Source organism: Somniosus microcephalus, unplaced genomic scaffold (genome assembly GCF_052327205.1).
Source record: "Somniosus microcephalus isolate GS21.2 unplaced genomic scaffold, FLI_Smic_1.0 scaffold134, whole genome shotgun sequence".
NCBI lineage: Eukaryota > Metazoa > Chordata > Chondrichthyes > Squaliformes > Somniosidae > Somniosus > Somniosus microcephalus.
In genome coordinates, this window is record NW_028225321.1 from 190,001 (window position 1) to 205,000 (window position 15,000).

Below are 15,000 nucleotides of genomic sequence, written 5' to 3' on the forward strand. Positions count from 1 at the left end.
CCTACAATCTTCTGATCCGTAGTGAGACGCGTTATCCATTGCGCCACTGGCACAGCCTCTCCAGAGCAGCGGGCAACTCACAGTCCCACAACACTGCGGCATCAGCAGGTACACCAGGCCGCGAGCGTCAAAAGGCGCACGGCGGACAATCACCAAAGCGAGACACCTTTGCCACTTCCCTTCGATTTTCAGGTGGTAGAGCGGAGGACTGCAGTGGAAAAAAAGCAAAGCAAAGTCGTCGTTAGGTCGCTGGTTCGACTCCGGCTTGAAGGAGCGGGCGTTCTTGTGCAGTAAGTGAGCGGTAAGGAGCTTTCAGCTCAAGGCAGTGCTCTTAACTTGACGCTAGTTTACATGTTGCTGCTGAGGCACAGGACACCTCCATTGCTTGAGCAGTTGCATCTGCACACCAGCAGGGAGTGCCTTTGAGCAGCAATGCACCAAAACACCCACCACTCTCTTTCAGGCAAAACCTCAGGCAAAAGAATTCATCTATCAGTCAGACAGGGCTCTCGGCTGCTCCCTCACGCTCGTGGCGGCTGCTACTTTCCGGTCACCTCGCTTCCCTTCCGTCGGCTCGGGCTCTTTCTCGGCTTCTTTCCCCATTTCTCTGACTTCCCGCCCTGCCGTTGCTCGGTAACGCCGATTGGAGCAAAGCGTTGAAAGAGATCAGGGAGCGGGCTAACCCGAAGCAGGAGATCCCTGCTGGTGGCGCAGCAACTCAGAGGCGAGTGCTAAGGAGCTACTGAGAAGCAAACTTGGTGCAACTGCAAGAAGTAGCTGGGGAATTAGCTCAAATGGTAGAGCGCTCGCTTCGCATGTGAGAGGTAGCGGGATCGATGCCCGCATTCTCCACTCCTCTTTTGGCTCGGGGCAATGGCTCAAACACAACAGTGGTGTCAGCTGTCGGTGAACCCGTGTACTTCCGAAGGTTCTCCACACGCTGAGGTACAGAGGGGCCAAGGGACATCAAATCCTTTGGTGTGCCGTAGCAGCAAGTCTTGTCGATAGTCTTGTGCAGCAAAAATGGAAAGCTGAGATGAGGGATAAAAATGCTTTGCAAGTATCAATGCCTTCTCTGAGGATCGAACTCAGGACCTTCAGATTATGAGACTGACGCGCTGCCTACTGCGCTAAGAAGGCACTTGCCATGCAAACTGCTGGGCAGCATGACCAAGTAGGTGCGCTTGCGAGGCATCTAGCGCCATAATGCAAAGTGCGTAAAAAAGTTCGAGCCAGGTAGGAGTCGAACCTACAATCTTCTGATCCGTAGTCAGACGCGTTATCCATTGCGCCACAGGCCCAGCCTGTACAGAGCAGCTGGCAACTCACAGTCCCACAACACTGCGGCATCAGCAGGTACACCAGGCCGGGAGCGTCAAAAGGCGCACGGCGGACAATCACCAAAGCGAGACACCTTTGCCACTTCCCTTCGATTTTCAGGTGGTAGAGCGGAGGACTGCAGTGGAAAAAAAGCAAAGCAAAGTCGTCGTTAGGTCGCTGGTTCGACTCCGGCTTGAAGGAGCGGGCGTTCTTGTGCAGTAAGTGAGCGGTAAGGAGCTTTCAGCTCAAGGCAGTGCTCTTAACTTGACGCTAGTTTACATGTTGCTGCTGAGGCACAGGACACCTCCATTGCTTGAGCAGTTGCATCTGCACACCAGCAGGGAGTGCCTTTGAGCAGCAATGCACCAAAACACCCACCACTCTCTTTCAGGCAAAACCTCAGGCAAAAGAATTCATCTATCAGTCAGACAGGGCTCTCGGCTGCTCCCTCACGCTCGTGGCGGCTGCTACTTTCCGGTCACCTCGCTTCCCTTCCGTCGGCTCGGGCTCTTTCTCGGCTTCTTTCCCCATTTCTCTGACTTCCCGCCCTGCCGTTGCTCGGTAACGCCGATTGGAGCAAAGCGTTGAAAGAGATCAGGGAGCGGGCTAACCCAAAGCAGGAGATCCCTGCTGGTGGCGCAGCAACTCAGAGGCGAGTGCTAAGGAGCTACTGAGAAGCAAACTTGGTGCAATTGTAAGACGCAGCGGGGGAATTAGCTCAAATGGTAGAGCGCTCGCTTTGCATGTGAGAGGTAGCGGGATCGATGCCTGCATTCTCCACTCCTCTTTTGGCTCGGGGCAATGGCTCAAACGCAACAGTGGTGTCAGCTGTCGGTGAACCTGTGTACTTCCGAAGGGTCTCCACACGCTGAGGGACAGAGGGGCCAAGGGACATCAAATCCTTTGGTGTGCCGTAGCAGCAAGTCTTGTGCAGCAAAAATGGAAAGCTGAGATGAGGGATAAAAAAGCTTTGCAAGTATCAATGCCTTCTCTGAGGATTGAACTCAGGATCTTTAGATTATGAGACTGACGCGCTGCCTACTGCGCTAAGAAGTCACGGGCCGTGCAAACTGCTGGGCAGCATGACCAAGTAGGTGCGCTTGCGAGATATCTAGAGCCATAATGCAAAGTGCGTAAAAAAGATTAAGCCAGGTAGGAGTCGAGCCTACAATCTTCTGATCCGTAGTGAGACGCGTTATCCATTGCGCCACTGGCACATCCTCTCCAGAGCAGCGGGCAACTCACAGTCCCACAACACTGCGGCATCAGCAGGTACACCAGGCCGCGAGCGTCAAAAGGCGCACGGCGGACAATCACCAAAGCGAGACACCTTTGCCGCTTCCCTTCGATTTTCAGGTGGTAGAGCGGAGGACTGCAGTGGAAAAAAAGCAAAGCAAAGTCGTCGTTAGGTCGCTGGTTCGACTCCGGCTTGAAGGAGCGGGCGTTCTTGTGCAGTAAGTGAGCGGTAAGGAGCATTTTGCTCAAGGCAGTGCTCTTAACTTGACGCTAGTTTACATGTTGCTGCTAAGGCACAGGACACCTCCATTGCTTGAGCAGTTGCATCTGCACACCAGCAGGGAGTGCCTTTGAGCAGCAACGCACCAAAACACCCAGCACTCTCTTTCAGGCAAAGCCTCAGGCAAAAGAATTCATCTATCAGTCAGACAGGGCTCTCGGCTGCTCCCTCACGCTCGTGGCGGCTGCTACTTTCCGGTCACCTCGCTTCCCTTCCGGCGGCTCGGGCTCTTTCTCGGCTTCTTTCCCCATTTCTCTGACTTCCCGCCCTGCCGTTGCTCGGTAACGCCGATTGGAGCAAAGCGTTGAAAGAGATCAGGGAGCGGGCTAACCCGAAGCAGGAGATCCCTGCTGGTGGCGCAGCAACTCAGAGGCGAGTGCTAAGGAGCTACTGAGAAGCAAACTTGGTGCAACTGCAAGAAGTAGCTGGGGAATTAGCTCAAATGGTAGAGCGCTCGCTTCGCATGTGAGAGGTAGCGGGATCGATGCCCGCATTCTCCACTCCTCTTTTGGCTCGGGGCAATGGCTCAAACACAACAGTGGTGTCAGCTGTCGGTGAACCCGTGTACTTCCGAAGTGTCTCCACACGCTGAGGTGCAGAGGGGGGCCAAGGGACATCAAATCCTTTGGTGTGCTTTAGCAGCAAGACTTGTCGATAGTCTTGTGCAGCAAGACTTGTCGATAGTCTTGTGCAGCCAAAATGGAAAGCTGAGATGAGGGATAAAAAAGCTTTGCAAGTATCAATGCCTTCTCTGAGGATTGAACTCAGGATCTTTAGATTATGAGACTGACGCGCTGCCTACTGCGCTAAGAAGGCACTGGCCGTGCAAACTGCTGGGCAGCATGACCAAGTAGGTGCGCTTGCGAGGCATCTAGAGCCATAATGCAAAGTGCGTAAAAAAGATTAAGCCAGGTAGGAGTCGAACCTACAATCTTCTGATCCGTAGTGAGACGCGTTATCCATTGCGCCACTGGCACAGCCTCTCCAGAGCAGCGGGCAACTCACAGTCCCACAACACTGCGGCATCAGCAGGTACACCAGGCCGCGAGCGTCAAAAGGCGCACGGCGGACAATCACCAAAGCGAGACACCTTTGCCGCTTCCCTTCGATTTTCAGGTGGTAGAGCGGAGGACTGCAGTGGAAAAAAAGCAAAGCAAAGTCGTCGTTAGGTCGCTGGTTCGACTCCGGCTTGAAGGAGCGGGCGTTCTTGTGCAGTAAGTGAGCGGTAAGGAGCATTTTGCTCAAGGCAGTGCTCTTAACTTGACGCTAGTTTACATGTTGCTGCTAAGGCACAGGACACCTCCATTGCTTGAGCAGTTGCATCTGCACACCAGCAGGGAGTGCCTTTGAGCAGCAACGCACCAAAACACCCAGCACTCTCTTTCAGGCAAAACCTCAGGCAAAAGAAGTCGTCTATCAGTCAGACAGGGCTCTCGGCTGCTCCCTCAGGTTCGTGGCGGCTGCTACTTTCCGGTCACCTCGCTTCCCTTCTGCCGGCTCGGGCTCTTTCTCGGCTTCTTTCCCCATTTCTCTGACTTCCCGCCCTGCCGTTGCTCGGTAACGCCGATTGGAGCAAAGCGTTGAAAGAGATCAGGGAGCGGGCTAACCCGAAGCAGGAGATCCCTGCTGGTGGCGCAGCAACTCAGAGGCGAGTGCTAAGGAGCTACTGAGAAGCAAACTTGGTGCAACTGCAAGAAGTAGCTGGGGAATTAGCTCAAATGGTAGAGCGCTCGCTTCGCATGTGAGAGGTAGCGGGATCGATGCCCGCATTCTCCACTCCTCTTTTGGCTCGGGGCAATGGCTCAAACACAACAGTGGTGTCAGCTGTCGGTGAACCCGTGTACTTCCGAAGGTTCTCCACACGCTGAGGTACAGAGGGGCCAAGGGACATCAAATCCTTTGGTGTGCCGTAGCAGCAAGTCTTGTCGATAGTCTTGTGCAGCAAAAATGGAAAGCTGAGATGAGGGATAAAAATGCTTTGCAAGTATCAATGCCTTCTCTGAGGATCGAACTCAGGACCTTCAGATTATGAGACTGACGCGCTGCCTACTGCGCTAAGAAGGCACTTGCCATGCAAACTGCTGGGCAGCATGACCAAGTAGGTGCGCTTGCGAGGCATCTAGCGCCATAATGCAAAGTGCGTAAAAAAGTTCGAGCCAGGTAGGAGTCGAACCTACAATCTTCTGATCCGTAGTCAGACGCGTTATCCATTGCGCCACAGGCCCAGCCTGTACAGAGCAGCTGGCAACTCACAGTCCCACAACACTGCGGCATCAGCAGGTACACCAGGCCGGGAGCGTCAAAAGGCGCACGGCGGACAATCACCAAAGCGAGACACCTTTGCCACTTCCCTTCGATTTTCAGGTGGTAGAGCGGAGGACTGCAGTGGAAAAAAAGCAAAGCAAAGTCGTCGTTAGGTCGCTGGTTCGACTCCGGCTTGAAGGAGCGGGCGTTCTTGTGCAGTAAGTGAGCGGTAAGGAGCTTTCAGCTCAAGGCAGTGCTCTTAACTTGACGCTAGTTTACATGTTGCTGCTGAGGCACAGGACACCTCCATTGCTTGAGCAGTTGCATCTGCACACCAGCAGGGAGTGCCTTTGAGCAGCAATGCACCAAAACACCCACCACTCTCTTTCAGGCAAAACCTCAGGCAAAAGAATTCATCTATCAGTCAGACAGGGCTCTCGGCTGCTCCCTCACGCTCGTGGCGGCTGCTACTTTCCGGTCACCTCGCTTCCCTTCCGTCGGCTCGGGCTCTTTCTCGGCTTCTTTCCCCATTTCTCTGACTTCCCGCCCTGCCGTTGCTCGGTAACGCCGATTGGAGCAAAGCGTTGAAAGAGATCAGGGAGCGGGCTAACCCAAAGCAGGAGATCCCTGCTGGTGGCGCAGCAACTCAGAGGCGAGTGCTAAGGAGCTACTGAGAAGCAAACTTGGTGCAATTGTAAGACGCAGCTGGGGAATTAGCTCAAATGGTAGAGCGCTCGCTTTGCATGTGAGAGGTAGCGGGATCGATGCCTGCATTCTCCACTCCTCTTTTGGCTCGGGGCAATGGCTCAAACGCAACAGTGGTGTCAGCTGTCGGTGAACCTGTGTACTTCCGAAGGGTCTCCACACGCTGAGGGACAGAGGGGCCAAGGGACATCAAATCCTTTGGTGTGCCGTAGCAGCAAGTCTTGTGCAGCCAAAATGGAAAGCTGAGATGAGGGATAAAAAAGCTTTGCAAGTATCAATGCCTTCTCTGAGGATTGAACTCAGGATCTTTAGATTATGAGACTGACGCGCTGCCTACTGCGCTAAGAAGGCACTGGCCGTGCAAACTGCTGGGCAGCATGACCAAGTAGGTGCGCTTGCGAGGCATCTAGAGCCATAATGCAAAGTGCGTAAAAAAGATTAAGCCAGGTAGGAGTCGAACCTACAATCTTCTGATCCGTAGTGAGACGCGTTATCCATTGCGCCACTGGCACAGCCTCTCCAGAGCAGCGGGCAACTCACAGTCCCACAACACTGCGGCATCAGCAGGTACACCAGGCCGCGAGCGTCAAAAGGCGCACGGCGGACAATCACCAAAGCGAGACACCTTTGCCACTTCCCTTCGATTTTCAGGTGGTAGAGCGGAGGACTGCAGTGGAAAAAAAGCAAAGCAAAGTCGTCGTTAGGTCGCTGGTTCGACTCCGGCTTGAAGGAGCGGGCGTTCTTGTGCAGTAAGTGAGCGGTAAGGAGCTTTCAGCTCAAGGCAGTGCTCTTAACTTGACGCTAGTTTACATGTTGCTGCTGAGGCACAGGACACCTCCATTGCTTGAGCAGTTGCATCTGCACACCAGCAGGGAGTGCCTTTGAGCAGCAATGCACCAAAACACCCACCACTCTCTTTCAGGCAAAACCTCAGGCAAAAGAATTCATCTATCAGTCAGACAGGGCTCTCGGCTGCTCCCTCACGCTCGTGGCGGCTGCTACTTTCCGGTCACCTCGCTTCCCTTCCGTCGGCTCGGGCTCTTTCTCGGCTTCTTTCCCCATTTCTCTGACTTCCCGCCCTGCCGTTGCTCGGTAACGCCGATTGGAGCAAAGCGTTGAAAGAGATCAGGGAGCGGGCTAACCCAAAGCAGGAGATCCCTGCTGGTGGCGCAGCAACTCAGAGGCGAGTGCTAAGGAGCTACTGAGAAGCAAACTTGGTGCAATTGTAAGACGCAGCTGGGGAATTAGCTCAAATGGTAGCGCGCTCGCTTTGCATGTGAGAGGTAGCGGGATCGATGCCTGCATTCTCCACTCCTCTTTTGGCTCGGGGCAATGGCTCAAACGCAACAGTGGTGTCAGCTGTCGGTGAACCCGTGTACTTCCGAAGGGTCTCCACACGCTGAGGTACAGAGGGGCCAAGGGACATCAAATCCTTTGGTGTGCCGTAGCAGCAAGTCTTGTCGATAGTCTTGTGCAGCAAAAATGGAAAGCTGAGATGAGGGATAAAAATGCTTTGCAAGTATCAATGCCTTCTCTGAGGATCGAACTCAGGACCTTCAGATTATGAGACTGACGCGCTGCCTACTGCGCTAAGAAGGCACTTGCCATGCAAACTGCTGGGCAGCATGACCAAGTAGGTGCGCTTGCGAGGCATCTAGCGCCATAATGCAAAGTGCGTAAAAAAGTTCGAGCCAGGTAGGAGTCGAACCTACAATCTTCTGATCCGTAGTCAGACGCGTTATCCATTGCGCCACAGGCCCAGCTTGTACAGAGCAGCTGGCAACTCACAGTCCCACAACACTGCGGCATCAGCAGGTACACCAGGCCGGGAGCGTCAAAAGGCGCACGGCGGACAATCACCAAAGCGAGACACCTTTGCCGCTTCCCTTCGATTTTCAGGTGGTAGAGCGGAGGACTGCAGTGGAAAAAAAGCAAAGCAAAGTCGTCGTTAGGTCGCTGGTTCGACTCCGGCTTGAAGGAGCGGGCGTTCTTGTGCAGTAAGTGAGCGGTAAGGAGCTTTCAGCTCAAGGCAGTGCTCTTAACTTGACGCTAGTTTACATGTTGCTGCTGAGGCACAGGACACCTCCATTGCTTGAGCAGTTGCATCTGCACACCAGCAGGGAGTGCCTTTGAGCAGCAATGCACCAAAACACCCACCACTCTCTTTCAGGCAAAACCTCAGGCAAAAGAATTCATCTATCAGTCAGACAGGGCTCTCGGCTGCTCCCTCACGCTCGTGGCGGCTGCTACTTTCCGGTCACCTCGCTTCCCTTCCGTCGGCTCGGGCTCTTTCTCGGCTTCTTTCCCCATTTCTCTGACTTCCCGCCCTGCCGTTGCTCGGTAACGCCGATTGGAGCAAAGCGTTGAAAGAGATCAGGGAGCGGGCTAACCCAAAGCAGGAGATCCCTGCTGGTGGCGCAGCAACTCAGAGGCGAGTGCTAAGGAGCTACTGAGAAGCAAACTTGGTGCAATTGTAAGACGCAGCTGGGGAATTAGCTCAAATGGTAGAGCGCTCGCTTTGCATGTGAGAGGTAGCGGGATCGATGCCTGCATTCTCCACTCCTCTTTTGGCTCGGGGCAATGGCTCAAACGCAACAGTGGTGTCAGCTGTCGGTGAACCTGTGTACTTCCGAAGGGTCTCCACACGCTGAGGGACAGAGGGGCCAAGGGACATCAAATCCTTTGGTGTGCCGTAGCAGCAAGTCTTGTGCAGCCAAAATGGAAAGCTGAGATGAGGGATAAAAAAGCTTTGCAAGTATCAATGCCTTCTCTGAGGATCGAACTCAGGACCTTCAGATTATGAGACTGACGCGCTGCCTACTGCGCTAAGAAGGCACTTGCCATGCAAACTGCTGGGCAGCATGACCAAGTAGGTGCGCTTGCGAGGCATCTAGCGCCATAATGCAAAGTGCGTAAAAAAGTTCGAGCCAGGTAGGAGTCGAACCTACAATCTTCTGATCCGTAGTCAGACGCGTTATCCATTGCGCCACAGGCCCAGCCTGTACAGAGCAGCTGGCAACTCACAGTCCCACAACACTGCGGCATCAGCAGGTACACCAGGCCGGGAGCGTCAAAAGGCGCACGGCGGACAATCACCAAAGCGAGACACCTTTGCCACTTCCCTTCGATTTTCAGGTGGTAGAGCGGAGGACTGCAGTGGAAAAAAAGCAAAGCAAAGTCGTCGTTAGGTCGCTGGTTCGACTCCGGCTTGAAGGAGCGGGCGTTCTTGTGCAGTAAGTGAGCGGTAAGGAGCTTTCAGCTCAAGGCAGTGCTCTTAACTTGACGCTAGTTTACATGTTGCTGCTGAGGCACAGGACACCTCCATTGCTTGAGCAGTTGCATCTGCACACCAGCAGGGAGTGCCTTTGAGCAGCAATGCACCAAAACACCCACCACTCTCTTTCAGGCAAAACCTCAGGCAAAAGAATTCATCTATCAGTCAGACAGGGCTCTCGGCTGCTCCCTCACGCTCGTGGCGGCTGCTACTTTCCGGTCACCTCGCTTCCCTTCCGTCGGCTCGGGCTCTTTCTCGGCTTCTTTCCCCATTTCTCTGACTTCCCGCCCTGCCGTTGCTCGGTAACGCCGATTGGAGCAAAGCGTTGAAAGAGATCAGGGAGCGGGCTAACCCAAAGCAGGAGATCCCTGCTGGTGGCGCAGCAACTCAGAGGCGAGTGCTAAGGAGCTACTGAGAAGCAAACTTGGTGCAATTGTAAGACGCAGCTGGGGAATTAGCTCAAATGGTAGAGCGCTCGCTTTGCATGTGAGAGGTAGCGGGATCGATGCCTGCATTCTCCACTCCTCTTTTGGCTCGGGGCAATGGCTCAAACGCAACAGTGGTGTCAGCTGTCGGTGAACCTGTGTACTTCCGAACGGTCTCCACACGCTGAGGGACAGAGGGGCCAAGGGACATCAAATCCTTTGGTGTGCCGTAGCAGCAAGTCTTGTGCAGCCAAAATGGAAAGCTGAGATGAGGGATAAAAAAGCTTTGCAAGTATCAATGCCTTCTCTGAGGATTGAACTCAGGATCTTTAGATTATGAGACTGACGCGCTGCCTACTGCGCTAAGAAGGCACTGGCCGTGCAAACTGCTGGGCAGCATGACCAAGTAGGTGCGCTTGCGAGGCATCTAGAGCCATAATGCAAAGTGCGTAAAAAAGATTAAGCCAGGTAGGAGTCGAACCTACAATCTTCTGATCCGTAGTGAGACGCGTTATCCATTGCGCCACTGGCACAGCCTCTCCAGAGCAGCGGGCAACTCACAGTCCCACAACACTGCGGCATCAGCAGGTACACCAGGCCGCGAGCGTCAAAAGGCGCACGGCGGACAATCACCAAAGCGAGACACCTTTGCCGCTTCCCTTCGATTTTCAGGTGGTAGAGCGGAGGACTGCAGTGGAAAAAAAGCAAAGCAAAGTCGTCGTTAGGTCGCTGGTTCGACTCCGGCTTGAAGGAGCGGGCGTTCTTGTGCAGTAAGTGAGCGGTAAGGAGCTTTTAGCTCAAGGCAGTGCTCTTAACTTGACGCTGGTTTACATGTTGCTGCTGAGGCACAGGACACCTCCATTGCTTGAGCAGTTGCATCTGCACACCAGCAGGGAGTGCCTTTGAGCAGCAATGCACCAAAACACCCACCACTCTCTTTCAGGCAAAACCTCAGGCAAAAGAATTCATCTATCAGTCAGACAGGGCTCTCGGCTGCTCCCTCACGCTCGTGGCGGCTGCTACTTTCCGGTCACCTCGCTTCCCTTCCGTCGGCTCGGGCTCTTTCTCGGCTTCTTTCCCCATTTCTCTGACTTCCCGCCCTGCCGTTGCTCGGTAACGCCGATTGGAGCAAAGCGTTGAAAGAGATCAGGGAGCGGGCTAACCCAAAGCAGGAGATCCCTGCTGGTGGCGCAGCAACTCAGAGGCGAGTGCTAAGGAGCTACTGAGAAGCAAACTTGGTGCAATTGTAAGACGCAGCTGGGGAATTAGCTCAAATGGTAGCGCGCTCGCTTTGCATGTGAGAGGTAGCGGGATCGATGCCTGCATTCTCCACTCCTCTTTTGGCTCGGGGCAATGGCTCAAACGCAACAGTGGTGTCAGCTGTCGGTGAACCCGTGTACTTCCGAAGGGTCTCCACACGCTGAGGTACAGAGGGGCCAAGGGACATCAAATCCTTTGGTGTGCCGTAGCAGCAAGTCTTGTCGATAGTCTTGTGCAGCAAAAATGGAAAGCTGAGATGAGGGATAAAAATGCTTTGCAAGTATCAATGCCTTCTCTGAGGATCGAACTCAGGACCTTCAGATTATGAGACTGACGCGCTGCCTACTGCGCTAAGAAGGCACTTGCCATGCAAACTGCTGGGCAGCATGACCAAGTAGGTGCGCTTGCGAGGCATCTAGCGCCATAATGCAAAGTGCGTAAAAAAGTTCGAGCCAGGTAGGAGTCGAACCTACAATCTTCTGATCCGTAGTCAGACGCGTTATCCATTGCGCCACAGGCCCAGCCTGTACAGAGCAGCTGGCAACTCACAGTCCCACAACACTGCGGCATCAGCAGGTACACCAGGCCGGGAGCGTCAAAAGGCGCACGGCGGACAATCACCAAAGCGAGACACCTTTGCCACTTCCCTTCGATTTTCAGGTGGTAGAGCGGAGGACTGCAGTGGAAAAAAAGCAAAGCAAAGTCGTCGTTAGGTCGCTGGTTCGACTCCGGCTTGAAGGAGCGGGCGTTCTTGTGCAGTAAGTGAGCGGTAAGGAGCTTTCAGCTCAAGGCAGTGCTCTTAACTTGACGCTAGTTTACATGTTGCTGCTGAGGCACAGGACACCTCCATTGCTTGAGCAGTTGCATCTGCACACCAGCAGGGAGTGCCTTTGAGCAGCAATGCACCAAAACACCCACCACTCTCTTTCAGGCAAAACCTCAGGCAAAAGAATTCATCTATCAGTCAGACAGGGCTCTCGGCTGCTCCCTCACGCTCGTGGCGGCTGCTACTTTCCGGTCACCTCGCTTCCCTTCCGTCGGCTCGGGCTCTTTCTCGGCTTCTTTCCCCATTTCTCTGACTTCCCGCCCTGCCGTTGCTCGGTAACGCCGATTGGAGCAAAGCGTTGAAAGAGATCAGGGAGCGGGCTAACCCAAAGCAGGAGATCCCTGCTGGTGGCGCAGCAACTCAGAGGCGAGTGCTAAGGAGCTACTGAGAAGCAAACTTGGTGCAATTGTAAGACGCAGCTGGGGAATTAGCTCAAATGGTAGAGCGCTCGCTTTGCATGTGAGAGGTAGCGGGATCGATGCCTGCATTCTCCACTCCTCTTTTGGCTCGGGGCAATGGCTCAAACGCAACAGTGGTGTCAGCTGTCGGTGAACCTGTGTACTTCCGAACGGTCTCCACACGCTGAGGGACAGAGGGGCCAAGGGACATCAAATCCTTTGGTGTGCCGTAGCAGCAAGTCTTGTGCAGCCAAAATGGAAAGCTGAGATGAGGGATAAAAAAGCTTTGCAAGTATCAATGCCTTCTCTGAGGATTGAACTCAGGATCTTTAGATTATGAGACTGACGCGCTGCCTACTGCGCTAAGAAGGCACTGGCCGTGCAAACTGCTGGGCAGCATGACCAAGTAGGTGCGCTTGCGAGGCATCTAGAGCCATAATGCAAAGTGCGTAAAAAAGATTAAGCCAGGTAGGAGTCGAACCTACAATCTTCTGATCCGTAGTGAGACGCGTTATCCATTGCGCCACTGGCACAGCCTCTCCAGAGCAGCGGGCAACTCACAGTCCCACAACACTGCGGCATCAGCAGGTACACCAGGCCGCGAGCGTCAAAAGGCGCACGGCGGACAATCACCAAAGCGAGACACCTTTGCCGCTTCCCTTCGATTTTCAGGTGGTAGAGCGGAGGACTGCAGTGGAAAAAAAGCAAAGCAAAGTCGTCGTTAGGTCGCTGGTTCGACTCCGGCTTGAAGGAGCGGGCGTTCTTGTGCAGTAAGTGAGCGGTAAGGAGCTTTTAGCTCAAGGCAGTGCTCTTAACTTGACGCTGGTTTACATGTTGCTGCTGAGGCACAGGACACCTCCATTGCTTGAGCAGTTGCATCTGCACACCAGCAGGGAGTGCCTTTGAGCAGCAATGCACCAAAACACCCACCACTCTCTTTCAGGCAAAACCTCAGGCAAAAGAATTCATCTATCAGTCAGACAGGGCTCTCGGCTGCTCCCTCACGCTCGTGGCGGCTGCTACTTTCCGGTCACCTCGCTTCCCTTCCGTCGGCTCGGGCTCTTTCTCGGCTTCTTTCCCCATTTCTCTGACTTCCCGCCCTGCCGTTGCTCGGTAACGCCGATTGGAGCAAAGCGTTGAAAGAGATCAGGGAGCGGGCTAACCCGAAGCAGGAGATCCCTGCTGGTGGCGCAGCAACTCAGAGGCGAGTGCTAAGGAGCTACTGAGAAGCAAACTTGGTGCAACTGCAAGAAGTAGCTGGGGAATTAGCTCAAATGGTAGAGCGCTCGCTTCGCATGTGAGAGGTAGCGGGATCGATGCCCGCATTCTCCACTCCTCTTTTGGCTCGGGGCAATGGCTCAAACACAACAGTGGTGTCAGCTGTCGGTGAACCCGTGTACTTCCGAAGGTTCTCCACACGCTGAGGTACAGAGGGGCCAAGGGACATCAAATCCTTTGGTGTGCCGTAGCAGCAAGTCTTGTCGATAGTCTTGTGCAGCAAAAATGGAAAGCTGAGATGAGGGATAAAAATGCTTTGCAAGTATCAATGCCTTCTCTGAGGATCGAACTCAGGACCTTCAGATTATGAGACTGACGCGCTGCCTACTGCGCTAAGAAGGCACTTGCCATGCAAACTGCTGGGCAGCATGACCAAGTAGGTGCGCTTGCGAGGCATCTAGCGCCATAATGCAAAGTGCGTAAAAAAGTTCGAGCCAGGTAGGAGTCGAACCTACAATCTTCTGATCCGTAGTCAGACGCGTTATCCATTGCGCCACAGGCCCAGCCTGTACAGAGCAGCTGGCAACTCACAGTCCCACAACACTGCGGCATCAGCAGGTACACCAGGCCGGGAGCGTCAAAAGGCGCACGGCGGACAATCACCAAAGCGAGACACCTTTGCCACTTCCCTTCGATTTTCAGGTGGTAGAGCGGAGGACTGCAGTGGAAAAAAAGCAAAGCAAAGTCGTCGTTAGGTCGCTGGTTCGACTCCGGCTTGAAGGAGCGGGCGTTCTTGTGCAGTAAGTGAGCGGTAAGGAGCTTTCAGCTCAAGGCAGTGCTCTTAACTTAACGCTAGTTTACATGTTGCTGCTGAGGCACAGGACACCTCCATTGCTTGAGCAGTTGCATCTGCACACCAGCAGGGAGTGCCTTTGAGCAGCAATGCACCAAAACACCCACCACTCTCTTTCAGGCAAAACCTCAGGCAAAAGAATTCATCTATCAGTCAGACAGGGCTCTCGGCTGCTCCCTCACGCTCGTGGCGGCTGCTACTTTCCGGTCACCTCGCTTCCCTTCCGTCGGCTCGGGCTCTTTCTCGGCTTCTTTCCCCATTTCTCTGACTTCCCGCCCTGCCGTTGCTCGGTAACGCCGATTGGAGCAAAGCGTTGAAAGAGATCAGGGAGCGGGCTAACCCAAAGCAGGAGATCCCTGCTGGTGGCGCACTCAGAGGCGAGTGCTAAGGAGCTACTGAGAAGCAAACTTGGTGCAATTGTAAGACGCAGCTGGGGAATTAGCTCAAATGGTAGAGCGCTCGCTTTGCATGTGAGAGGTAGCGGGATCGATGCCTGCATTCTCCACTCCTCTTTTGGCTCGGGGCAATGGCTCAAACGCAACAGTGGTGTCAGCTGTCGGTGAACCTGTGTACTTCCGAAGGGTCTCCACACGCTGAGGGACAGAGGGGCCAAGGGACATCAAATCCTTTGGTGTGCCGTAGCAGCAAGTCTTGTGCAGCCAAAATGGAAAGCTGAGATGAGGGATAAAAAAGCTTTGCAAGTATCAATGCCTTCTCTGAGGATTGAACTCAGGATCTTTAGATTATGAGACTGACGCGCTGCCTACTGCGCTAAGAAGGCACTGGCCGTGCAAACTGCTGGGCAGCATGACCAAGTAGGTGCGCTTGCGAGGCATCTAGAGCCATAATGCAAAGTGCGTAAAAAAGATTAAGCCAGGTAGGAGTCGAACCTACAATCTTCTGATCCGTAGTGAGACGCGTTATCCATTGCGCCACTGGCACAGCCTCTCCAGAGCAGCGG

General features: G+C 54.0%; 12 non-coding genes across 12 annotated transcripts; all 12 read right to left on the reverse strand.

Annotated features, from left to right (window-relative positions):
- Positions 1-1,067: 1,067 nt before the first annotated feature.
- On the reverse strand, positions 1,068-1,140 carry trnam-cau (transfer RNA methionine (anticodon CAU)). Its single transcript has one exon. It is a non-coding gene; the product is annotated as a tRNA-Met (tRNA).
- An 88-nt stretch (positions 1,141-1,228) lies between these two features.
- Positions 1,229-1,301, reverse strand: trnar-acg (transfer RNA arginine (anticodon ACG)). The gene has a single exon. It is a non-coding gene; the product is annotated as a tRNA-Arg (tRNA).
- Positions 1,302-4,827: 3,526 nt separating this feature from the next.
- Positions 4,828-4,900, reverse strand: trnam-cau (transfer RNA methionine (anticodon CAU)). Its single transcript has one exon. It is a non-coding gene; the product is annotated as a tRNA-Met (tRNA).
- An 88-nt stretch (positions 4,901-4,988) lies between these two features.
- Positions 4,989-5,061, reverse strand: trnar-acg (transfer RNA arginine (anticodon ACG)). Its single transcript has one exon. It is a non-coding gene; the product is annotated as a tRNA-Arg (tRNA).
- Positions 5,062-7,311: 2,250 nt separating this feature from the next.
- Positions 7,312-7,384, reverse strand: trnam-cau (transfer RNA methionine (anticodon CAU)). The gene has a single exon. It is a non-coding gene; the product is annotated as a tRNA-Met (tRNA).
- An 88-nt stretch (positions 7,385-7,472) lies between these two features.
- On the reverse strand, positions 7,473-7,545 carry trnar-acg (transfer RNA arginine (anticodon ACG)). Its single transcript has one exon. It is a non-coding gene; the product is annotated as a tRNA-Arg (tRNA).
- Positions 7,546-8,547: 1,002 nt separating this feature from the next.
- trnam-cau (transfer RNA methionine (anticodon CAU)) lies at positions 8,548-8,620 on the reverse strand. Its single transcript has one exon. It is a non-coding gene; the product is annotated as a tRNA-Met (tRNA).
- Positions 8,621-8,708: 88 nt separating this feature from the next.
- trnar-acg (transfer RNA arginine (anticodon ACG)) lies at positions 8,709-8,781 on the reverse strand. The gene has a single exon. It is a non-coding gene; the product is annotated as a tRNA-Arg (tRNA).
- Positions 8,782-11,031: 2,250 nt separating this feature from the next.
- On the reverse strand, positions 11,032-11,104 carry trnam-cau (transfer RNA methionine (anticodon CAU)). The gene has a single exon. It is a non-coding gene; the product is annotated as a tRNA-Met (tRNA).
- Positions 11,105-11,192: 88 nt separating this feature from the next.
- Positions 11,193-11,265, reverse strand: trnar-acg (transfer RNA arginine (anticodon ACG)). Its single transcript has one exon. It is a non-coding gene; the product is annotated as a tRNA-Arg (tRNA).
- A 2,250-nt stretch (positions 11,266-13,515) lies between these two features.
- trnam-cau (transfer RNA methionine (anticodon CAU)) lies at positions 13,516-13,588 on the reverse strand. Its single transcript has one exon. It is a non-coding gene; the product is annotated as a tRNA-Met (tRNA).
- Positions 13,589-13,676: 88 nt separating this feature from the next.
- On the reverse strand, positions 13,677-13,749 carry trnar-acg (transfer RNA arginine (anticodon ACG)). Its single transcript has one exon. It is a non-coding gene; the product is annotated as a tRNA-Arg (tRNA).
- Between the last annotated feature and the right edge of the window lie 1,251 nt (positions 13,750-15,000).